The following is a 25,688-nucleotide window of genomic DNA, read 5'->3' on the forward strand; positions in this document are numbered from 1 at the left end:
GGCTCTACGGAGGGGACAAGTTCCAAGTGATTTCTTCCTGGTTCCGATGGTGAGCAGAAGCACTCGGCCCTCACCAACAGATGGGCAGGGAAGACACTGAGGGCACACCCAAATTGTCCATCTAGGCCAGAGGGCAGGGCAAGACGGCAGAGGAACAACCTAACACATGGACCAGTGCCCACACAATGGACGCACTTCCAATCCCAAACACGAAGTGGCTGTGGGCTATTCAACAATTTCCAGCACACTGAAAGAGTCCCAATGTGGTGAGCAGCACTCTCAACCGAGTCTGGCATGGAAGGAGACAGCAGGCCCGGACTATAAGGGAAACTGCAGCAGGAAACCAGGTAGGAATCATCTCATCAAGCAGGGACTGAGAGCAGCATACAGATGCCTACATTATAAACAGCCAGCAAAAATAGTTCCTTACCTTGTCAAAACTCTCACATGATGACTTATTGGACAGAAATATTTTCATTTCCTCATTACAATGGCACTACTGTGTTTACTCAAACAACCGTAAACAAATACTATAAAACATCTACCACAGGAGGCTGAGGCGGGAGGATGGCTTGAGCCCAGGAGTTAGAATGGGGCTAATATCTACCTCACAGGGATGCTATGACCATGAAGGTTAACCAGCACATCATCTTCCCCAAATATGTCATTGTTCCTTCTCCACCCCTTTAATAATCACAGACAATACTATGGTTACCATGAGCTATGATCACACACCGCTGCACTCCAGCCTGGGCAACAGAGTGAGGCCACATCTCAAACAAAACAAAACAAAACAGCTACCAAGAGATCAGTCCAAGACTAGGTAATATAAAGGTAATACGAAAACACAAGATCTGGTGCCTAAACTTAAATAGGTCACAGTGTTAAGAAGGCAACACTCACAAACATGAAATAATCAGAGAGCAGTGAAAAATGAAAGTATAGAACTTTGTATGGGCTTGAACAAACAAAGATCGTGAGGAATCACACCAGCAACAGAAAAGCATTTCTCCTCAGAAGTTAGGGAAACAGTCCCTGCACCATCTGTGACTATTAAAGTGGATGGAACAGAAACAACAACGCGTTTGTGGCAGACGATGTGCTGGTTAACCTTCCAATGGTCATCAGACCCCTATGAGGTAAATACTGTCCCCATTCTACAGACAAGGAAACCGAGGTTCATGCTTTAGGGAAGTTACTTAACCACTGTGGTCTCAGTTTCTTCATTTGTAAAATAAAGAAACTGTCATAAATCAGAAGTTTTCAAACTGGAACCTGGAAAGCACCAGCGTTTTCTGGCACTGACTCAAAACCCTAAAGCGGGCAGGGGCCTGAGGCCAAATGTACCAAATCCTCTGGTCAACATCTCAGTACTCATTTCCTCTACAATGTTTTGCCATTATAACCACAACACTGGGAACGGTACCTAGTATATAGTGAGAAGTCAATAAAAAAATTTAGGAAGGAATGAATGACATAGATGGCACATCACAATTGACTCTAAGCTGACTCTCATTCATGGTGGCTCCTTTCCTTCTATGTCCAGCAATGTTTTTGTTGTTAGCATATTCAGAGCTTTTAATTAGTGGGCTGAGGGTAGCCTTCCTCCAGAGGGTGTTTGCATTTATTTCTGCCAAGTCCATCTGGGCATAGCCAACTCAGAAGTATTTAAATTAGTCTCTCAGCTTGGGGGTTACCAGACCATGCAGGTAGCATAAATTCAAATCCCCAACCCAATAGTCTCAAGAGAGACTTTTTATTTCAAGTTAAGAAGCAGCCCACTCACTTTGCTAAGGAATATTTCAGAGGCTTTTTGTTTGTTTTCCAGCCTAGCCTTCATCTGGCCTCCCCAAGACCCAGGCCCCAGCCCTCGGTGCTCACTTACCACTCTGGTTTTAGACCTTCTTTCTCTCACCCTTTGGGAACACTCATTCCTCTTTCTTTCTACCATTTGTGGATTGCTGTCACTTTCTTCTGACAAAAATTTTTAAGTGATATTTGTTGTATCTTTCTCAGTATTTCCAAGTTTTTATACCATGAAGGTTTTCCTTCTTCTATCACTTTGAGACAGGGTCTCTCTGTTGCCCAGGCTGGAGTGCAGTGGCATCATCATACCTCACTGCAACCTCCAACTCCTGGGCTCATATCCTATCACTTTTCAACTTCAGATGTGCTTTAGAAACCATCCCTGAGGTAAGCAAGAGCTGAAACCAGATAAGTAGGCAGAGGGGAGAACATCCCACAGACTCCCAGAGTGGGTAAAGAAAAAAGAGAGAGGCTAGAACTAGCTGGAGAGGAAGAGGCATTGACATGCAAGGAAAAGGCCTGTAGGGACAGAAGGCGAGAGGCAGGAGTTATTTCATAATGTCAAGACAAATCTGCATATCAAAAATTAGTTCTGAAGGATGACTGGTAAATAAATGAAAATAATGATTATCTTTACTGGTATTTCCACCAAGAAGATAGTTTAAGAATACAGTATTATCACTTGTGTATATAACTCACCCAAAAAAAGCACAAGCACATTGATACAAAGTTAAATCAAATTCAAGAGGAGATAGCACATAGGAAGAAACCCCACATAGAAAGATACAAGGTGAATGAAGGGGATGTTCTGTTACTGGAAACAAATTAACAGCTGTGCATACTAAAGTCATTAAGATTCAAAGAACAAGCCAACTCTTGCTACATTTTACACAAAAATTTTGTTATACAGATTGGAGAATAAAGAAACCACCACCAAAGGCTTGGAATCATTTATTATTCTAATTGAATTATTACTGAATGTAGCCAGACATAATGCTTCAAGATTTTTTTTAAAGTATTTCCTTTTATTGTAACAATAAGCACATGCAGAAGATAGTTACAAGTTGGCAAAATGAGGCTCTCTCTCAGTGAAGCCAGATAAGGATCCACAGCACCACCAGTGTATCTTAGCACGTGCAGACCCTTATCTCTATAGATTTTCATGTAATGTTCTGTACGTGAAATAATTAAAAGAATTCTAAACAGAGAAAGGGTTGACATGAAACAGGGTTCATCAAGAAATATCTGTGTTCCTATAGGATCCAGATGCCTGCTTCCCACAGGTGTCATTACGATAACACTAACAAGAATAAAAAGCATCAGGGAAAATTCAGTTGATTCGGGAATACTGCCGTGCCCTAAGTAGTTGCAAAAATATAACATGAGAAAGTTAACTACAGAATTTAAATCTCATAGCTGTTCTTCCCAGAAAATAGTGTCACCACAAATAAGAGTAGACACTGAGTAGCAGGAAAAAAGATAATGATCCAAACCTTCCCTTAAACCACATTTGAATTAAGGGCTATAATCATAGCTGGAGATAATGAACATGGGTTTGGGTTTTGGCAATGATTTATATCATCCAGCTTCTCAGAAGGGATTCATAAGCTTTTAGAAATAAAAGATTAGTTCTCTTTTCTTCAAGTTCTTATACTATAATCTTAACATCTTAAATAGAATAGTATTTGTGTACCTAAATTTGGAGATACTCAGCTTGGCCTAGGACTAAACACAAAAGAAAAATTTACTGGAGTTAGTGAGAAAAGGTTATAGAACCAACAAGCATAAATTCAATGGAAGTACTTAATGAATAATGAATATGTGCTGTTAATTTAAAGAATCTGTTAAAAACATGACTCTTTCCAAGGAAAATTTAAAGTATCTTATTAAAAGCACATACAAAATAACATTATTTATAATAACTTTTAAAAGGAAAAACAGAATTAAGAAACAGAAGACTGCAAAAATGTTAACACTAAGCATAAAAAAAACTTGGCCTTGAGTATGCTTGTGATGAGGACAAAGAGAGAATCGGGATGGATTACATAAATCTTATTATCAGAAATGAAGAAACTTATTAGTTAGCCAGGAAAGATGTTTTTCCTAATATTGAATTTTTAAGGAAATTCACCAATGAAGTGCTATAGAAGAACCATCAGATAAAGGATAATGACTATAACAATTTCACCAAATGCAGAAACAGGATCTACAATTATTTCCTATAGTCAACATGAATAGAAGCTTAACATTAATGAGTAACTCAGTAAAAACAATTATTTTAGGGCTAGGGTAATGTGGTCCAAAACATGCTATGAATAGAACAGACAAGAGAACATGTCCTTCCCCTTCTTCATAAAAATCATAACTCTCAACGAGAATATTAACAAACAAGCTAAGGGCTCTAAGGCTCAACACTGCATCTCCCTGTTTACCTGTGTGAATTGTGACCACCTGTCCCTGTCATAACTTTAGGCTGATGGAAGGATAAAAACCAGAATGGGAAGAATACTTCACTATTTAGGCCAGTTCTATAAATAAAAAAAGGCAAGAATATCAACCTAGGAGTAAAGTCTGAATTACCTGTCTCAGATACCCATAAAATGCATGGAAACAAATGAGATGCTATTTCTTCTTTTTGAATATCCTGCCTTTTTAATATCCTTCCCAGAATACCCCACCCCCAAGGTAAGGCAGCTGATTTGGCCCCATATGATAATCCATTCCCCTCGTACCTGCCCAAGGAAATGGGAGCACAAAGGCTACAAAATGGCTATTTTTCCTCAGATTTAACGTATCTGCTATTCATTTCTTTTTAAATAAAATTGAAAAAAAAATAAAGACCAACTAAATTTATTTATCCCTCCATCTGTCCACCTATTCACTCACTGTACAAACATTTTAGTCCCTAACAACCCAGGCTACACAGTGGGAAAACAATGAATAAAACAGCTTTTAAATAGACAAATGTATTACTTTTTTTCAAATGTATAACTTTCTCGTTTAGATGACAAATGACGACGTCTTTGTCTCCCAATTTAAACAGTTAAAATGTGTACTGCAAGGTAAGAATGTATCTTTCAAGCACCATTAGAATGTAAGATTGTCTCCTGCAAACTGAAGGTGGCTCAGGGCCTCAAATACACAACCATACCTTCAATTAATCACCCAACTACAGCTGCCATCATACAGCCAAGCCTTCAGTTCTATCTCAACAGCCCGCAGTTTTCATAGCTGCGGAGGCACTGAGGCAGGGTCTTATTGAAGGTGGATATCAAATTGTGTAGGGATGCCTTCTAGCTGGCTTTCTCCTTTGCCATGAAGAAGTTTTTAATCTCACTGAAGAATTTCTATAAGAAACTGAGCTTCATAAGAAAAATAAAATCTATATTCAGGCAGCCATTTGCTCCAAAAAGCTAAGAAAATGGATTCCTGGTGAAGAAAAATGAAGAAAAGATAACTTTAAGTAAGCAAGAAGAAAAAGGTAATAAATAACCAGTTGAAAATATTGAACATAAGAAAGCAATAAAAAAGATATAATGGCATAGAAGCATAGTATCATGCACTTGGCATGGCTTCAATTATTCATTTTATAACGCATAACATTTCCTTTCTTTAAATGCATTCACATTACATTCACACTGAGGCTCAACTCACAACAGCATTCAAGTTGATAAATAAAAGGAAATGGAGATAGAATATTTGAGAAATACACAATTTTCTTGCTTACCAAGTCCCCAGTGTTTGAGAAAGCGAAGCCCTCACATCTCAGTGACACATCTCCTGTCCATCCAGATGGCTAACACCTCACACTTAGGTTGGTCACAAAGCAGCATCACCTCATTTCACAACACCATTCTGAAGTAACAGCCCTCTGGTCTAGGGAGTGACTGCCTAGGCAGAGAGGTTCACATGCTGAATTCCAAGCCAAACATGGATCAAGTGTTCACAGCTGTCTGCTGTTTTGAAAACTTCTTGGAAAGAATGAATAAGTCTGCTGTATATCTCAGTAAGAATATGGGGGACCTACACCATCCTGGGGGAAGAGGAGAGACAGGCCAAGGATACTTTTCCAATTATGTTATTGTTAAATGACGGGCCTAGAAGAGACAGAATCTGTTTTCCTTCTTTTTTATAATAACATAACTATCTGAAGTTAAAACTAGATGAAGTCATTTGAAACTAATTTTTGCAGAAGTTAAGCCATGTGTTAAAGACCTTCCTCGTTAATGTATATATATATCATATATTTAGACCAGAAAGTATCTTTCAAATGTATTACTACCAAACACAGTATTACTGTCTCTTCCCATAATATTAAGATCAGAATTTAGCAATCAAGGGCAAAGAACATATCTTCTTTCATATCATACTTGAGTTAAAATCATGGATAAGTACTAAAGCAGTTTATCTGTAAATTTAACAGTATATTTTGAAAGTTTAAACTAGATGGTAGAAAGCATATGTGATTCAAATCCGGAATAATTATTAATTGTTCCAGATTATCAAAAACTACAGCTAGTATTCCGGATCCTCACAGAGTCTGCGTAAGGGAATGCTGGCCTCACTCAGGCAAGCTCCCTAAATAAAGACTGTGACTTATCTCTGAATTTCCTTACTTTCATCAGCCCTACCACAGTGCCCTATATATAGGAGGCCCTCCAGAAGGACTTATTCAATTAGGTGTTTGGTGGGGTTTTTGTTTAAGAGACAGGGTCTCAACTCTGTTGCCCAGGCTGGACTGCAGTAGCATGATCATAGCTCACTATAACCTCAAACTCCTGGCCTCAAGAGAGCCTCCCATCTCAGCCTTCCAAGTAGCTACAACTACAGGCACGCAACACTACACCTGGTTAATTTTTTAGTTTTTAGTAGACACAGGGTCTGGCTACACTGCCCAGGCTGGTCTCAAACTCCTGGCTTCAAGTGATCCTCCCATCTTCACCTCCCAAAGTGCTGGGATTATAGGTGTGAGCCACCATGCCCAGTACAATTAGATGTTTAAAGGGGGAAAACATCAGGATCAAATAAAGAATACTTGCTGGCATTATTTAAAAAACAATATATGCCAGGTGCCGTGGCTCACATCTATAATCCTAGCACTTTGGGAGGCTGAAGTGGGTGGATTGCTCAAGGCCAAGAGTTTGAGACCAGCATGAGCAACATAGCCAGATCCCATCTACAAAAACTAGACAAATAAGCAGGGCATGGTGGTGCATGCCTGTAGTCCCAGCTACTCAGAAGGCTGAGGCAGGAGGATTGCTTGAGCCCAGGCGTTCGAGGTTGTAGTGATCTATGATTATGCTACTGCACTCTAGCTGGGGCCACAGAGTGAGACTTTGTCTCAAAATATAATTTTTAAAAAAAATAAATAAATAAAGATAAACTAATACAACAGGTAAAATGATCAAGAAGAAAAAATTTCACTATTGTCAATGCAACTATTCCCCTAAATTTGTAACGTAAAAACATGTTCTAAAGAAAAAAATGTTCTCAAATTAAACAAAAAGTATTATCAAAGTAACATTCCATTTTTTTTCTAGGAACAATCTAAGCATATGTAATTAAAATTATTTCAATCAATTTAATCAACATGAACGTACAGATAATTTTTACTTCTAATAATAAAAACTCTTTTGGAAAGTGCTGGATCATTCTACATTTAAAGTATGTGGACAAAAAAACCATTTTCTTCTGTATTTCCACTCTAAATGCTATAAAATGCACCATAACAAAGTGATGGAAAGGAAAGATCCAGTGCCAGACTTGTTTTCTTTATGAAGTCATGTCGTCAATACAGCTTACTGTAGCACAGTGCAAACTGGACGCCTTTAGGGATCTCAAAGGAGCTGTGAAAACACGGCCCCCAGCCTTCCCCCAATACTTCATCTAAAGCAAACAGAGGGCAGTGCACTTGACTGACAGGCAACAGATGCAAGATCCCTGAGAGCTCTGCCACCTGCCTGTGATGGAGGGTGGCGGAGGAAGCAGCCCACATCCGCCTCAGCTGAGGGAGCCCAACACAGACCAGAGTGTGGGCCCTGATATGGTGGGCCACGGTGTCAAGAGAAGTGTAGAGCACCCCAGGGATAAGACGATGGGGGATGAAATGACAGTCTCTGAGTAACAAAAACAGAGCTTCCTCAAGCCAAGCTTCAGATGGCCCAGGAAGACCACAAAGATTACTACTGCTGGAGAAAGAAGAGAAGGAAGCTCTCCAGCACCTGCACACCTAGGATTGTTGTGCAGGTAGTTTTAGGATACCTGCATCACTGAAGTGAACGTTCCACAGCCCCAAAATCATCCAAAAGTGTGTAGGTATTAAGATCTGATATTTAAATTAAGGTGCAGAGGGACAGCATCCACACAAAAGCCAAAAGGTACTCTGTAGGCCACCAGAAAGCCAAGCCTAGTGTGACGCTAGAAACAAGACACCTTCCTACACAACCCACACTGAGTTCTTCCAGCAGCTGGAAAAGCAACAGAAGCAGTGAGAGGAGGAGAAGCAAGAGGAGCTGTTCTCTCCACTGCGGAAAGACAGCCCTGGCTTGTGGTGGCCCTGATACGAACCTCCCCAATTAATCCACACACTATGTTGTTGAAGTCTTTTTGTAAATCGGTTGCTCAGAACTCTGAATAAATATTTCTAAAGAAGTAATGTCACAAACAAATCAATGCTACACAGGCTAGTTTACAAAAGTCATTTAACCCACTAAGTACCTGAGCTGCAACACCAAAAGTACTTTCTCTAATATTCTTTAATATCAATGAAGAAATCTCATTTCCCTGAGCGGTCATTAGAGGTGATATTCAAGGCCCAGCGCACTGACTCACATCTGTAATCCTAGCACTCTAGGAGGCCAAGGCAGGAGGATTTCTTGAGGGCGAGAGTTGGAAACCAGCCTGAGCAAGAGCAAGACCTGTTTCTACAAAAAAATAGAAAAATTAGCTGGGTGTGGTAGCATATGCCTGTAGTCTCAGCTACAGGGGAGGCTGAGGCAAGAGGATCACTAGAGCCCAGGAGTTTGAGGTTGCAGTAAACTGTGATGACGCCACTTCACTCCAGCCTGGGCAACAGAGCAAGACTCTGTCTCAAAAAAAATAAGTGACATTCAGGATCAGGAGAAGCCAGGCAAGCAAACATTTGTGGATTCTAATAATTTAGGCCCTCTCTATTTGCATAAGAGAAACACCTCAGTAGGTTTTCAGAGAAGGAGGTGCTGCTTTGCACCCATCATTTCCCAAATATTCCAAGGTAAAAAACAGAGTGCTAGGGGAAGGGATCTTATGGCCTACGTGGACCACGCTGGGACCACCTCTATTGACTTGCTATTCCCTGCATACATGATGAGCTCAGGACCAGAGAACGCTGCAATAGGCATTCATTAGAGTCATGTTTACCCTTCCACTGTCAGCTAAGAACATGTTGTTTTTCTTGCTCTAGAAGAAAGATCTCCCTAGATTATTACAGTCATTACTCACGCTCAGTAAGAGACAATGTACTCCAATTTGGGAAGTATGTGCGAACTGCACACTCCTACATCTCTGAGCAGAGGCCTACCCTCCCTCAATACTTGCACAGAATGACACTTCTTTGGACGTCACAGGGTCTTAAATAAAATGATTTATTGTTCTCCACAACAGAACTGCAAATAAGATCTTAATTAACCTGCTAACAGTTATTGCCTATTTACTAATATCCCAAATTTTATTTTTTCACTTACTACAGAAAGTCTCATGAGACACATTTCCTTGGATCCCATGCTGAGAGGTTTGGTTATTAAAGAAAGCGAAAGAACTTGTCATTTAAAGTAGTTGTAACATCAAAGGTGGTTTCAGAATCCCTAGGGACAGTGACACAAAGCCGCTGTGGGTTATGGCAGGCATAGAGAGTTACAGGGAGTCGTGACTGTGGCCAGACTTGGTGCTCAATTTGTGAATCAGTGTCAGGAGAAACTGGAGTTGGTGAGGGTCAGGCATGGGGCCCTTGAAAATCGCCTATCCAAGGGCCTTTCACAGCAGGGATGAGGCTCCTTCAGGTTCAGCTCCTTCCTCGTGTGGGCTGGCTGGTTCCCTTCCGCTATCCACGGAACCATCAGAACCTCTGCAGTTTCGGTTGCAGCGGCCTCGCAAAGTTCACACACTATGGCACGTAAGCAAGAGTAAGAGGGAAGCAACAAAAAAATGCATACTACAGACGTCCTGAGGTTCCAGAAAGCGGCAGCACTGGGCAAGCATTCCGCCACTCAGTGATGGGCTGTGTCCCAGTCGACAAGGGATTCAGCTCTTTTGGATCTCAAAAATCATCTTTCGACTAGAATAAGTTAGGTTTCTAATGCAGCCTCAAATTTAATCAGCACTTACTTCTTTCAGCATCTATCCTGCTCTAGCCCTCAGGGAGATTACACCTGAATGGGGAGACAACAAAAAGGAAGTAATAAATAAAAGGCTATGAAGCAAGAGACAGCAGCAGGCGAGGTGGCTCATGCCTGTAATCCTAGCACTCTGGGAGGCCAAGGTGGGCAGATTGTTTGAGTTCAGGAGTTCAAGACCAGCCTGAGCAAGATGCCGTCTCTACCAAAATTAGAAAAATTAGCCGGGCATGGTGGCGCATGCCTGTAGTCCCAGCTACTAGGGAGGCTGAGGCAGTCAGATCGCTTGAGCTCAGGAGTTTGAGGTTGCTGTGATCTAGGCTGACGCCACAGCACTCCAGCCTGGGCAGAGTGAGACTTTGTCTCAAATAAAAAGAAAGGCAGGCGTCGGCACATATAAGGATATAGAAAAAGATAGGGGTGGGGGGAAAGGGTGTTTAGAAGAGGCCTTTTAGGCAACAGAAAGGAGCTTTTATTTTATCCTGAGAGCATGGGAAGCCAGCAGATAGTTTCAAGGAGTGAACCAAAATGCTCCAGCTATCATTTCAGGACCAGCAGTGCTGCTACGTGAAGAGGTTAAGAAGAGGACAGAGTGCACGCAGGAGCACAGGGAGGACCGCGCAGCGATCGGGGAGTGCTGCAGGAGGCCTGAACTAAGATGCTCACGGGGCAGGGGTGAGGACCGCGACCTGGAGACAGCTCCTGTACTCAGAACCAACAGGACTTCTGCTGGCCTAGACGTGGGAGAGGAAATGGAGGGGTCACCACTTTGTCTACAGGATGCGGATAATCACAGTGCGGCAGCAATGGTTACACGCAGTCTCTGCCAGGACTGTGTTCCAGCTCCACCACTTACTTGCTGAGGGACCTTGAGCAGGTAACAATCTCTCTATAGTTCAGTTTTCTCATGTGTCAATTAGAGATAATAATAGTATCTACACCTCACAGATTTGTGGTGACAATTCAATGAGTTAGTATTTATGAGATCCTTAAAATAGTGCCTGGGACATACTAGGAGCTGCATAATCTATTACTACCATTACTATTATTATCATCTACTTCATAGTACTATTGCTAGGACTAAACAGTGTATTAATTCAAGTGATATTTTTAAGGCAGTGTCTAGCACATAATAAATGCTCGATAAATGTTAGCTATTATTATTATGAATAATTCCCAGCTGGTGGCGGCAAAAACTGAGCTGAAGAAGAATGTGATGGGGATGGGGGGTTGCCATGAACAGACCCAGAGAACCTATGGAATAGGTTGCATTTGACATGCTAAGTCTGCAACGTCTGGGAGATATCCCGAGGGCAGGGTCAAGTAAATAGCTGGACACTTGAATCTGAACCTCAGGGAAGTACAGACTAGTAAAAGTCATCAACATAAAGATGAGTTAACCACAGAAAATGGTGAGCTCAGCAAGAGAGAGGATGAAAATGGAGGACAGAATCTAGTGGTGAACCCCATGGAACCCCAGCATCCCGAGTCAGGTAAAGGTGGAGGAACCAGCAGGGGAGAACGGGAAGGGAGAGTCCAGGGCAGAGGAAAACCAGCAGAGAGTGGACTTCCAAGACCTGGGCAAGGACAGGGCCTGGTGAGGGGCCCAGTGGGATGAAGACACTGGACACAGCCCCTTGGAGGTTATGTGTGATCTGGATGAAGGCATTTGTAGCCTCTTACGTTCTCCTTTCAACTAGACTTAACTTCCACTCACAACACTGTGTATGTAAAGAACATGCATTCCAAGGACATCATAGTGCCATGGGACAAATTCTGAGCTGGGAGTCAAGGTACACAGGGGCAAGCTCCAGTGAGGTCTTAGGTCAGTCCCTCAACAACAAGGGCCTCCAATTTCTCCACAGGTGGAATGACAAGCTCAGACCAGATTCCAAAAGCCAGGCCATGAGTTCCCTAAGCATCTACAAACCCAATAATCAAAGTCCATAAGCTCTTTTTCAATATTTATAACATATACTGATTGCTTCTACTCAGCCTTTGGCTAAGACCAAGGATAAAATATGTACTGAGAACTATGCATCTACTATGGTAAAGTTATACAAACAAAGCTGTCACATTTGGTTTTGAGTGAAACACTCTATAAACCTGGGAAGCAGAAGTGATTAAGAAGGGGACTTGGCCAGGTGCGGTGGCTCACAGTTAAGCCTGGCACTTTGGTATGCCAAGGCATGAGGATCACTTTAGGAGTTCAAGATCAGCCTGAGCAACATAGCAAGACCCCATCTCTACAAAAAAATTAAAAATTAGCATGGCATAGTGTGCACACCTGTAGTCCCAGCTACTCGGGAGGCTGAGGCAATAGGACTACTTGAGCCCAGGAGTTTGAGGTTGCTGTGAGCTAGGCTGACACCATGGCACTCTAGCTCAGGCAACAGAGCAAGACTCTGTCTCACACAAAAATAAATAAATAAATAAATAAAAGAAGAAGAAGAAGGGGGACTCTGGAGATGACTGGCTGACTTCAGATCTAGCTCCATGACTTACTACTTCCTGTGTGACCGAAGCTATGTTATTTAACCACTCAGGGTCTCAGTTTGCGCATTTGTAAAATGGGTGTTATCACAAGCCCTGCCTCAGAGGGGTGTGAAGGGGGTTCAGTAAGTCATCTCTGCAGGAGCTCTCCACTGGTTTTCCTACCCCCTTTCGATGCTTCTTTCTCAGTCTCCTCTGCAGCTCCTCAATCCTGACTGGCCTGGGATGGGGGACTCCACAGGGGTCCCTGCCAGACCCACTCCTCCTCCATCTCTACCCTCTCCCTTGCTGAGCTCATCATTAAGCATAAAGAAGTACTGAACAAATATACACTATTTATACCATTATCTGAACAAAGTCCTTAGCTACTAATGAGATCACAGCCATTGTGGGGAGGAAGAAAGAAAACAATAAAAGAACCTGATGGTAAAAACACTGATGACCACTGGTAACTCCCAACGCTAAATTCATCAAAAATTCTACTTCTGGATGTCTGAAATACATCTGCCAACGTATCATATGTTCCTTGGCCCACTGAATTAAAATCTAGTAGACAAGGCTTTCTCCCCTACCACACTGTCACTTCCTAGAGGGCAGAACCCACATCTGACCTAGTGACAGCAGATGATGAGCAGCCATGGAACTAATCCCTTAGTATTTAACCCACTTACTCCTAAATTCACTCCTACATTTCTGAATTAGAAATTAAAGATTCTAAATTTTTTCCACAAATACTTTTAAAGCCTCCACAGCGCAGGTGCCCCAATAAATCCTTGCAATGACTTACACCCCACCACACACACACCCTTTGTCTTACCTGAAGCAAATTCTACAGATTTTCAAATGCAGCGCTTCAATAGGTTTCCCCCAGCAAAGATTAATTCTCAGTGCTTTCCAACTTTGAAATCAAACTTCTCAGATCATTTTATTTTACCTTAGGAGGATAGTTACACTTGAATCAAAGCTACCCTTTCAAAATTTCTGAACTGGAAAAAGAAGAAAAGAAAAACACCTTTCTGAGCTACAAGACAAAGCCTTGGGAGTCAGATGTTTCTCTGCCTTTCCTCTTCACCAATGAGTCATGACACAACTGGAGGAAGCTGGGATCAAAATAGCTGCCCCCGGACTAGGCCTTAAATGCTTTCTCAATTCCCACACAATAAGCAGCAATTGATAATGAAACAAACAAAACAGGGCACAGCAGAAACTACCACTAAACTGCTTATATTAAACAATTACAGCATATATTTACAATAAGCGGCAATAAAGCTCTGAGGCAAAAGTGAAGTCAGCCATGAAAGCTGCCACTGTTATGCACGAGGGCGCCTGGAGTAAATCGCCTCTAACTTGGGAGTGATTTGATTGGTGAAGGATGCAAAATTTCAGGAAGAAATTTTGAAAGCTTAGAGAACCCTTAAAAAAAGGCAAGCATCAAATCAGTAGATGCCTGTCAATTTTAGCTGCAATAGTCCAAAGTGAAGTGTGAAACAAGGAAAGCAGACAAGGGACACTCAAGCAAGAACCGTTTACTGAATGCCATTGCAGGCCCCGGCCCTGGGCTGATGCTGGCAATGCCAAGTTCAAAGTCCAGTCCCTGGTTCTGAGAAGCACCTCACACAGTAAGAGAAGATGGACAAAATATATAAACCTCAATATTACAAGATAAACATTATAACCGATGGCCAAGAAAGTACTCTCTGGAGCAGAGTTGAGAAAACCTGAGTGGAATGACAGGTCCTTGGCAGCATAATGCCAAGGAGATGGTGCAAGAGCAAAGCAAAGAGAGATCAAACTTGGGCCAAAGCGAGCAGAATTGATGGATAAGAACTATACTAACAAGACTATCCCAATAATGAAGACTTTAAAATAATCCAGGAGAAAGTTAAACCAGAGTTCTTAAGGTAAGTAAAAGGTTCAGATCTAGTTAGCAATTTCAAGGGAGAAAAAAAATCAAATCATACTTCCTAGATAAGAAAAAAGTATTAATGCTATAGATTAGAATTAACATTAAATAGATATGAATGCTCTAAATTGGACACTTGCCATCTAACTTCATAATTATAGCTTTGTCAAAAACTCAATCATTTTATTTTGTTTTTTCCAACATCTAGATCTATAAGCAGGAGAGTGGGCTTAAGGAATACAGATAAAGGGAACAACCCGGTAAAGACCAGGATGGCAGCACAGTGACAGCAGCAGAACAGAAGCAGTATCTGGTACAGCTCTGCAGCCAGACTGCCTGGGTGTGCAGCCTGGTTCTCACACTCCCCAACTGAGTGACCGACAATTCAGTGCCTCCCATTTCTTCCATTTCCATTCCTAAGGAATGTTGGAAAGATTAAACAAACACATGCAAAGTACTTAATCACCTGCCTTCCACATAGTAAAGTGCTCAATAAATGTAGGACGTTACTATTGTAATTTGATTTATATTCTACCCATTAATTTTTAAAATCTGGAAGAGGCCAGGCCTGTGTAATGCTAGCACTTTGGGAGGCCAAGGTTGGAGGATCACTTCAGCCCAAGACTTTGAGTTACAGTGAGCTATGATGAGGCCACTCCACAGCCTGAGCAACCTTGTGTCAAAAAAAAAATAAATTAATTAAAAATAAATAATCTGGAATAAAGTAAATTATTAAAAGAATACGCAGAGACAATTATCATTCACCCTGATTCCATTTGAAAATTATGGATAAAGAATGACGGGGGGGGGGATAAAAATGATCTCTGATTAAAATTAACATCTATCAAAATCTTCCTTCGGAACAGCCTTAGGATGTTAACAAACCTGGGGTTCCAAGAAAAGCTGACCAAGACTGATGATTTCTGCATTACTAAGCAAGGGCCCACTCTGCCTGTTTTTCCATATTCAGAACCACCCAGTGAGACAGTAAAATCCCAATGTTACTAATGCTTAAGCTAAGGCTCAAAGAGTTTTAGTAAGGTTAGCAAAAGTCACCAGACTATTAGTGGCAAAGCTAAGATTTGGTATCTGACTCAAAGACCCATACTTTTCCTACCAAACAACACTGCCAAGATTAACAACAGTAATTTCCACTCCACACCCGTGTTGCTTTGGAACAGGGAGGGAAAGTTGTGTAATTATTTGGTGAGAACAAAACCATGTATGAACCTAGGCCAATTCTGTTCTCAGACTCCAGAAATTCTAAAGAAAATAACAAATGACCAAACCCAGAGTTAATAATAAATGACAGATTTGGAAGAATCTTCAAAATACTCTGGTCACTGGGCAGAGGTGCGGATGTAGGTGACAAACACACTCCAATTCTAGTCCACCTTTCCAGAAAAAGCAGTCTGGCAATATGCAGAAAGTGACTAACACCAATGAAAGTCTAAAGTGTGGATTAAGACAAAGATGCCCACCACAAGTGCTATTCAACACCATTCTAGAAATTGCAGGTAGTATAACAGAAAAAAAAAATGGAAAGAGCCAAAAATCACCCTTATTTATAAGTAATATAATTTTCTATCTGGAAACCCAACAGAACTGAATGAAATCCAAATAATTAAGATAGTTCCATAAAATGGGAAAACATAATTGCTATGGTCTGAATGTTGGTGTCCCCCAAAATTCATATGTTGCAACTGAATCCCAATGTACTAATATTAAGAGGTGGCACTGGCTGGGCGAGGTGACTCACGCCTGTAATCCTACCACTCTGGGAGGCCAGGGAGGGAGGATCACTTGAGCCCAAGAGTTTAAGAACAGCCCGAGCAAGAGCCAGACCACATCTCTACAAAAAATAGAAAAATTAGCCAGGTGGTATGCATCTGTAGTCCCAGCTACTCAGCAGGGTGAGGCAGGAGGATTGCTTGAGTATAGGAGTTTGAGGTTGTGGTGAGCTATGATGATGCCACCACACTCTAACCCAAGGGTGACAAAGCGAGAGACTCTGTCTAAAAAAAAAAAAAAAAGGTGGGGCTTTTTGGGAGTGATTAAGTTAAAAGGGCTCCATTCTAATAATGGGATTAGTGCCCCATTTTAAAAGAGGCTCCAGTGAGCTCCCTCACTTCTGCTGCGTGAAGACACAGCAAGAATGTGCCATCATTGAAGCAGACAATAAGCCCTCACCAGACAGCAATCTGACGGCATTTTCGTCTTGGACTTCCTAGCCTCCAGAAATATCAGCAATAAATTTCTTTTGTTTATAAATTACCCAGTCTAAGGTATTTTGTTATAGCAGCCAAATGGACTAATACAGTAATACATAAAAATAAACTGAAGATGATGAATGAGCCCATGTGTTTACCTAGTCCCTCTTCCAAATTCCCATTAAAATGATCAAACATATAGAAGAACAACAACAACAACAACAACAAAAAAAAAAAACAGCAGAAAACAGAGATGGGCCCTTTGAAATTTCTAAAAGACATGGAGGAGATGGAATTAGACTGATGGAAAAGTACCAGAGAGCATTCGCACAGCCAGGCAAAGGCAAAGGCAAGCACACCACCCTCAGCTATAGGGCTCTCCACAACGGCTGGCCAAAGAGCCTGTGTCTACACAGGACCAGTGAGGACAATGGGAATTTGACCTTGGTGGGCCTTCTTGCAGCACATCTGTATGGAGCAAGGAGGAAAGGGAGCAATACTCCAGTTAACTTTGTAATTGCACAATGAGTTAACTGGGAGGAAGTGTAGATCGCCATGGCAAAGCAGTGAAATCCCCTTGTGATCTAAAAGACTGACTATGAAATGGCTATTAACTGTACACAGAGGCCTAACAGAGCAGCAACAGATGTGGGAGAGTCAGAAATCAAACTGAAGACCTTTTCCTGGAATCCTCTCAGGTCCTACCCTCCCGCAGCCCAATAAACATATAAAAGGAGGGCAGAGCCTGCCTTTCATTACGCTGTATGAACCCACATTGGCTGCTCTTATCACTTAGTTGCTTTGACTTTCTGTGTTTGACATGATGGCATATTAACCTGGATGTAAGCTCACTGGGAGTGAGAATCACATTTTCTAAATATATTATGATTTATCTACTTGGTGGACTATTACACAGTCTTTAAAAAGCATAATTACCAAGTGTCCATCAACGGATAAATGGGTAAACAAAATGGATATGCTCATACAATGCAATATTATTCAGCCTTGAAAAGGAATGAAATCTGACACATGCCAAGTGAAATTAGCCAGTTACTGTATAATTCCACTAATAGGAGGTACCTAGAGTAGTCAAATTCAGAGACAGAAATAAAATGGTGGTTGTCAGGGGCTAGGGGAGGAGGTTACAGAGAGTTATTTAATGGATATACAATTTCAGTCCGGGAAGATGAAAAAACTTATGGAGATGAATGGTAGTGATGGTTGCACAGCAAAGTTAATGTACCTAAAGCCACTGAATTTTATGGCTGTCCCTCAGTATCCACAGTGGGTTGGTTCTAGGACTCCTGTGGATACCCAAATATTTGGATGCTCAAGTCCCTTATACAAAATAGCATATTATTTGCATATAATCTATGCACATCCTCCTGCATACTTTAAATCTGTGGTCCCCAACCCCTGTGTTGCGGACTGGTATTGGTCTGTGGCCTGTTAGGAACCAGGCCTCACAGCAGGAGGTGAGTAGCCAGGCAAGTGAAGCTTTACCTGTATTTACAGCCACTCCCCATTGCTCACATCACTGCCTGAGCTCTACCTCCTGTGAGATCAGCATCAGCACAAGATTCTGCATTATGGTGAGTTGTATAATTATTTCATTATACATTACAATGTAATAATAATAAAGTGCACAATAAATGTAAAGCACTTGAATCATGCTGAAACCATCCCCTCTCCCCCAGTCATGGAAAATTTTTCTTCCATGAACCAGTCCCTGATGCCAAAAAGGTTGCAGACCACTGCTTTAAATCATCTCTAGATTAATTATAATACCTAATAAAATATAAATAGTATGTAAATAGTTCTACTGTATTTTTGTTTTCATAATTGTTCTTTTGTTTGAATATTTTCAATCGTCAGATGCAGAACACATAGATACACAGAGTTGACTATATACCTTAAAATGGTTAAAAGGTAAATGTTATGTATATGATACCACAATAAAAAATTTTCAAAAAAAGTATAATTATGAAAACCATATTGAGACATGAACAAATATTTATCCTATGTTAAATTTAAAGAGCATACAAGAGTGTTTATAGTCTTGATTACAATTACAAAAAATGAGAAAAGAATTCAAGAGAATGCTGTGCTTAAGAGTTGTAATACTGGTAGAGATTACTGGTGATTTTTCCCCTGTTTTATAAATGTACTGTAATATTTTGTTCCTTTTCATGTTTAAATGCATAAAAACAGCAAAATCTGATACCGTGATACCAAAAAGGCAAAGCTAAGGCACTATCACCACAAAGCTCCCTCATTTGCTACTCCTTTCTCCATTCATACAATCCTAAATTTGGAGTGAAATGCAAAGGTTTTATATATGCTTAATATCTGGGGACTATGGAACGACCTAAAAGTGGTGGGGACCTCTGGACACACATGTCAGATTTAATTTAAATCAAAAATCACTTTTCCTCTTATCCTCATTTTCAACATCTTAGAAGAAAACAAATATTTGCCTTACTTGAACCAAAATTTTCTATCAACGTAACTTCCTCCTTAGTCATTACTTGTAAGCTATTGCAAATCCTTTGTGGGAGAAGGCTAAGCTATAAATAAGTAAATAAAGTTATCACAAAACAAAATTTATTTTAAAAACCAGAGGCAGAGAAAGTGAAATGGGAAGAATCAGACCAGGAATCAGAAGACAGCTTCTGGCTAACCTGCTAGTTCCTGGCTAGTAGACAAGGCATGGTGCTCAGCTACCCCAAAAGTTAGCCTTCTATCTGCAAATGGATGTACTATCTGCTCTGCCCTTATCAAGAACATTCTAAAGATCAAAAGTGATAGTATCTGTAAACATGTACTGAAGGAAATAATGTGCTTTTATAAGCTAAAAGGTGGTACCTTGTCAAATACACAGTATTAATTTGATAGTTCTGTGTTGTCAGAGGCACCACATGAAATCAGCCCCTCATAGATGCTTTTGTTTTGTTGTTATTATTAATACTTCTAACTCATCATTTTGAAGGCACCAAGTCTCTCCAGTTCTTAGAGCTCCCTCAGCTCTTCATGTTTGATAACAGAGGTATGGTTCCAGGCATTCTATTTAAGACAGGACACTATAGGGCAGCCCCAGTGGTCTGCAGAAAGAGGGCCACATGGGATAAAGGGTTTCCCATGACCTACAGGCAGTGCTCCCAATTTCCATTCAAGAGCAGGGCTCTTCCAGCACTATTTTGGAACACCACTTGGCTGTTAAATCCTTTAAAGCAGCAAAAAATGTTCCCCAGCCCTCTGAAGGAAGGGAATTTAGTAGGTACAGGGGTATGTCTGAGCAGCCTTCCAGAGGCATCTTCCACAGATTGATATTTACTCAGGTGCCCACTGTGCCCCTCCCCACTCACTCTATACAAGCCATATCTTCTGGAGAAGGAAAATGGTTTGAGTTTTAATTTTAAATACACCAGGTCAAGAGTTCATGACCAGCCTGGACAACATAGCAAGATTCCATCTCTATAAAAAAAAAAAAAATTAGCTGGACCTGTTGTTGCAGCTACTCAAAGGCTGGAGGATAGCTTGAGCCTGCAGTGAGCTATAATTACACCATTGCACTCCAGCCTGGGTGACACAGCAAGACTCTGTCTCTAAAAAAAATAAAAATAAACAAATAAACAAACACACTAAAAAATCAAATGTGTAATAAACCACCTTTATAACTGATGTGCAAATGAAGTAGATCCTGGACATCTGAGAAGACAATAAATCAGCACATATATAAATTCCCAAATTCTCAAATGACACTAAATCCCAGCATTATCAAACCAGCCTTTCTTCACATTAAAGGTCATTTCAGAAGCAGTGGCACTGCTTTCACTATTGGCCACTTCATAAAACCTTCGCATAGACTCTTAGATTTCTCCTGATGGCATTTCTGTCAAGGCAGTGGGCTTTCTGTGCATGTCCCAATACCTCGAGCCACTTGTTTCTGCTAAAGTTTTGCCTTTTACTTAACAAGCAAAGCTTTACTAAGTACTTTTCTTTTTAATAGATTCATTCATGTTACAGACCTAAGCCACCACGAAATTTAATGTCTATTATTTAGCCAAAATTTCCATTTTCTAGCTAATAACTCACTTTCTCAGAATATTCACCTCTGTCAACAACACTAATAATTGTTTTTCTTCTGTAGAGCATTTTTCACAAAGAAGCAAAGTCTTTAGCAGCTCAGGAGAGTTACTGTTTATAAATTAAACAGAAGATAACAAAACCACCTTGAGGTTGGAATATTAGGTGGCTAGTTAGCTCACTCACTAGTCCATTCACTCCTCAAGTGTCTAGTTCTTATAGCCCCACAGCCCAGACCTGGTTGTAATTAGTGCTTCAGCTAAACTACATGGCCCTTCAGAGTCGTTGGTAAACAGGTCAAGTCCTGACTATTAACACCAAGAATGCAAAATGCTGGGTACACTCACTGCTGATAGGCTAAGCAAAAGATCTTATGTCAACCTAAAAATACTTCTAACAAACTGGCAGCAAGTTTCTGAAGTACCATAGGTAATTTATTTTTAAACGGGTAGGTGGGTTAAACTGGGTACATGAATCATACATATATACATGGATATAGAGATATAGATACATCTCTTTGACTTCTTTGCCCTCAACCACCATATATACGGTATTATTGGTATTATTATGACTAATGACAAGATGTTAACATTTTCAAAGATCATGCATTCAGCCACACAAACAATATTCTAGGTGCAGACGGTAACTCCCTCCTCACAAAGGAAACATCTAAAACTGAAAACCTGGGGGAAGAATGCTTGACTCAGCCATCCATTCCAAAAGCAAAACAACTGCAAAATGTCCACAATCAGCCACACACCAGAAAAAGCAAGGTGTTTTCCGAGAGCTCAGAAGGATGTAATTCAGCTTCTCCTGACACTTTCCATTCTCATCCACTGTTTCTGGATCCCACACCACCACCACCATCCTCCTTCCTTCCATCTTTCTCCCTGACTCCTTCTGTCGCCTCACTGAATGGGGGGGACAGTTCAATTCCTTCCAGAAGAACTAGGAAAATTATCGAACTAAGCTCCTGAAAGGGCAGGTACCTTGTCTGGCTTGTGCCCTGTGTGCCCCAGCATTTAGCACAGTCCTTGGCAAGGAGAAAGGTGCAGGAGGACTTCAGTGGGCCTGAGGCCTGGGCGGGCTGAGGGATGCTACCCCCGAGAATCTGCCTCTGGACACTGACCTCCAATTCACACTCTTCTAGGGAGCACTCCAGGCTTGTCACCAGTTACTTGAACCTGGGAAGCAGGCAGCCCACAACTAATGTCTCCAGAACGGCTCTGAGAACAAAAAAGGATTGCTATGAAAGCCAGCAAATGCACAAGGGGCTTGCAGAGAAGCCTGAGAATGCTGAGCAGGGACGATGGCGCAGTGTCCGCGACAGCTGGTGCCTTCAGAGACATGATGCCAGGCAATGAAGGCACTGGTGCTTCTCCTATCTGCATGAAAGTGCACCCTTTCCCCACCAAAGCAGAAACTGACAGCCATCTACTCAGTGTCCAGTCTCCCCTTCTTCCTTACAAGAGAAGCCCAGTTTCATTTGCGGCAGCAAAACGCCCAGATCAAAAGACTCATTTCCCAGCCTTACCTGTAGTTAGGTGTTGCTGATGAAATGTAACTGGAAATCAAGCTGCTGGGGGAAGTGGAGGCTACCAGGAAGGATCTTTAAAAGGGACTGACTCAGTGGTGGTCCTCTTGCCCTCCCACCCACTCTCCTCTTCCTGCCTGGTCATGCTGTGATTGTGGAGCTCCAGCAGCCATCATGCACCTTCAGGAACTCTGGGGCTAAAGACAGTGAAAGAGGAATCTTGGGACCCTGAAGACCAAAGGGCCACAAGCCTGGGCCTGCCTGCCTCGACTTCTATATGAAAAGCAAACATTCATCTTGTATGAACCACTTGAGTTTTCTGCTATGTGCAGCTGAACCTACCCTCATTAATATATTTATACTAAAGGAATTCATATCCTTTGGCTGTATTTTTTAGATTCTCCATCAACCAAGTCACTGTCTCATTTTGACAATATTTATGTTCAGTAATATCTGATGGATAAATGAATAATTGTATCCTACTCCTAAAGCCCAAAACATTTATTTGGTTAAGTCAATCTCCAGTTTTAAAGCTCTCTAGATGTTCCAAGACTGCCCCAGGTCCTTGTGGAGAACATCCTACAGTCTTAAGCCACCCCAAAACTTCAGCCCTAGGGCCTGGTGGCTGAGATGAAAAAGTCTACTTCTAGCCCTCATCCTTCTTAACCTTCTGACCATGTCCTCAGTTCAAAATGAACTATACAAAATGGTAGCCACTAGCCACATATGGCTACTTAAATTAAGTACAATTAAATAAAAATATAAATTGTTTCTCAGTTGCACGAGCTATATTTTAACTGCTCATGTGTCCAGTCCAGTAGCTACCTTATTGGGCAACATAGATATAGATCATTCCTATCATCACAGAAAAATCTACTGGAGAGCACTAGTCTAGAAATACACTTTTCCCTTGGCTTCTAAGACAACAGCTCTCCTTGCTTTGCTACCTCCCCAAGTACTCCCCACCCCTCATCCTTCACCACTGCTCAAAGCCTGGCAATTCTCAGAGCTGTATCCAAATGCCTCTTCTCTTCTCACTCTGCCTAAGGGATCTCCTATGGCATCAACTGTCATCCGTATGCAGAAAGCTTAAATACTCATGAACATTTTTAATATCCTCAGAAACTTCCTACAAGAAACCAAGGTTTATCTATATCATGACTGTGGTATAATGAAGACTGTACCTGGATTCTGCCTGGTTCCTGGCACAGAGTTCCTAAAACCCTTACAATTTCTTAGATAATAGGAAAGTCCTTTGTTACACATGACAACCCACTTCTGACCACACCAGAGTTTGTGCTAATGAGGCCACACAGGGTGGGCCTTTAGATAGGTTCAGGGGCAGGGCTGACCACTCCAGAAAGACTAAGCATGTGATTAGGGGGTTGAAACTTATATCCCCACCCCGACCTCTGGGGAGGAAGACAGGCTGAAGACTGAGCTTAACCACATGGCCAATGACACAACATGACCCCAAACTCTGAATACCCAAGCTCAAAGAGCTTGCTGGCTGGTGAACACGCGGAGCTGCCAGGAGGTCAAAGTGCTCTGACAACATGGAAGCTCGGCATCCAGGCCTCTCCCAGACCTTGCCCTGTGTGCCTCGTCCATTTGCCTGTTCCTGAATTGTATCCTTCATCACAAAACTGATCTTAAATATAGTGCTTCCAGTGAGTTCTGTGAGTTGTTCTAGCAAATTATTGTACTTAACAAGGTGGTGGGAACCCCCCAATTTACAGTCAGTTGGTCAGAAGTGCAGGTGGCCCCAAGACTTACAGCTGGCATCTCCCATGAGGGTAATCTTATAGAGCTGCAGTCTCCAACCCCCGAGCAGCAGCTTGGTACCAGTCCATGGCCTGTTAGCAACCAGGCCACGTGTCACCACCTGAGCTCCACACCTCCCCCCCCCCCCATCTGTGAAAAAAGTGCCCTCCATGAAACTTAGGAACCAGGCCACACAGCAAGAGGTGAGCAGCAGGCCAGAGAGCAAAGCTCCATCTGTATTTACAGCCACTACAGCTGCTCCCCATTGCTGGCATCACCACCTAAGTTCCGCCTCCCTGCCTCCCTGCCTCCCCACACCACCCCCAGCTCTACCTCCGCTCTGTGGAAAAACTGTCTTCCATGGAACAGACCCTGGCACCAAAAAGGCTGGGGACCACTGTGACTGAGCCCTAAAATCTGTGGGTCTGACAATAAGTTCGGGTTGCTAGTGTCAGAATAGAGTTGACACCCAGCTGGTGTCAGAGAACTAGTGTCACATTATGACCTCTTGGCCACTGTTCTGATATTCAGTCAAGAAAGAGTGGTTCAGAATGGCAAACACCAAATGATACTTTCAATTCTCCTTGGATTACTGCATACAGGTTCACAATTCACATAGGGTATTCAATCCCAACTTAATTCCACTTCATACAGAGTTCTCAAATTCATAGAAGATATCTATATGTGTAACCAAACAACCAAAAGAGGAACAGCTATTTTTCATAACCTCAGAAGTCAGTGGGGTGTGATCTGCTAATGAATCAGTGACCCCGATGAGCTCTGACAACAGCAAGGTACACCCTGACTTTAGTGACTGAAATGTCAGAAAATTCAAATTTACAAAGTTAAATTAGTAGATTTCAGAAAAGGGTTTACAAAAAGATTCCTTCTGACAGTAAGTTCTCTTCTATGAATTTAAAATATAATTTAATTTAAAATATTTATTTATACTCAGATTTTTTAGGAATGCATCTCCCACATAAAGCTATTCTGTTTGATTAAACGTTAGCCACAATTTTTCTGAGCCCAAACAACACTGATATGAAAATAGACTAAAATTTATCTTATTAAAAAAGAAATCTGATTTTATAAAAATTCCAGAATTTGTTTAGCAAGTTCATCTCCTCAACCTTGCAGGATTTTTTGTTAGTAGTGGTGATGGTGGTCTTTTGTTTTAATTTAGTTTTTGGTTTTATTGTTTTGTTTTGCTTTAAATTTTATCTCCAGGCCTAGGTACTCTCACAGCCTGGTCCTTTCACATTTGTTAACTGTTAGTGAGGTGCCCCTCACATTTCTGTAAACTGTAGCAGGGATGTCCCTTCTGCCAAACTGCAACCACCCCTTACTGGTTCCTAGTCTCCCACAGTTACCATGGCATCACCATTTTCTACAACAACTCAGCAGGTCTTCCCTGGAGCACAAAAAGAATAGTCTCTCTCTAGACACCTGAGTCATAATGTGAAAACCATGGGGCCCAGCAGCCAGGTTCTGCCACTTGGACTGAGGAGCAGAGAATGCTGGTC

General features: G+C 41.6%; 1 protein-coding gene across 3 annotated transcripts in view; it reads right to left on the bottom strand.

Annotated features, from left to right (window-relative positions):
- Positions 1 to 25,688, bottom strand: part of TULP4 (TUB like protein 4) — a 223,667-nt gene that overhangs the window by 183,206 nt on the left and 14,773 nt on the right. The window contains exon 1 of one of the 3 annotated variants that reach the window (XM_012759594.3): positions 5,534 to 7,207. The exons of the other annotated variants lie outside the window; for them this stretch is intronic. The gene's annotated coding sequence lies outside the window, so the exon portion shown is untranslated. Of the gene's footprint in view, positions 1 to 5,533; positions 7,208 to 25,688 lie in introns of those variants that run through there. 3 annotated transcript variants of the gene reach the window in all.

The sequence above is a fragment of the Microcebus murinus genome, chromosome 5, assembly GCF_040939455.1.
Source record: "Microcebus murinus isolate Inina chromosome 5, M.murinus_Inina_mat1.0, whole genome shotgun sequence".
Classification (NCBI taxonomy): domain Eukaryota; kingdom Metazoa; phylum Chordata; class Mammalia; order Primates; family Cheirogaleidae; genus Microcebus; species Microcebus murinus.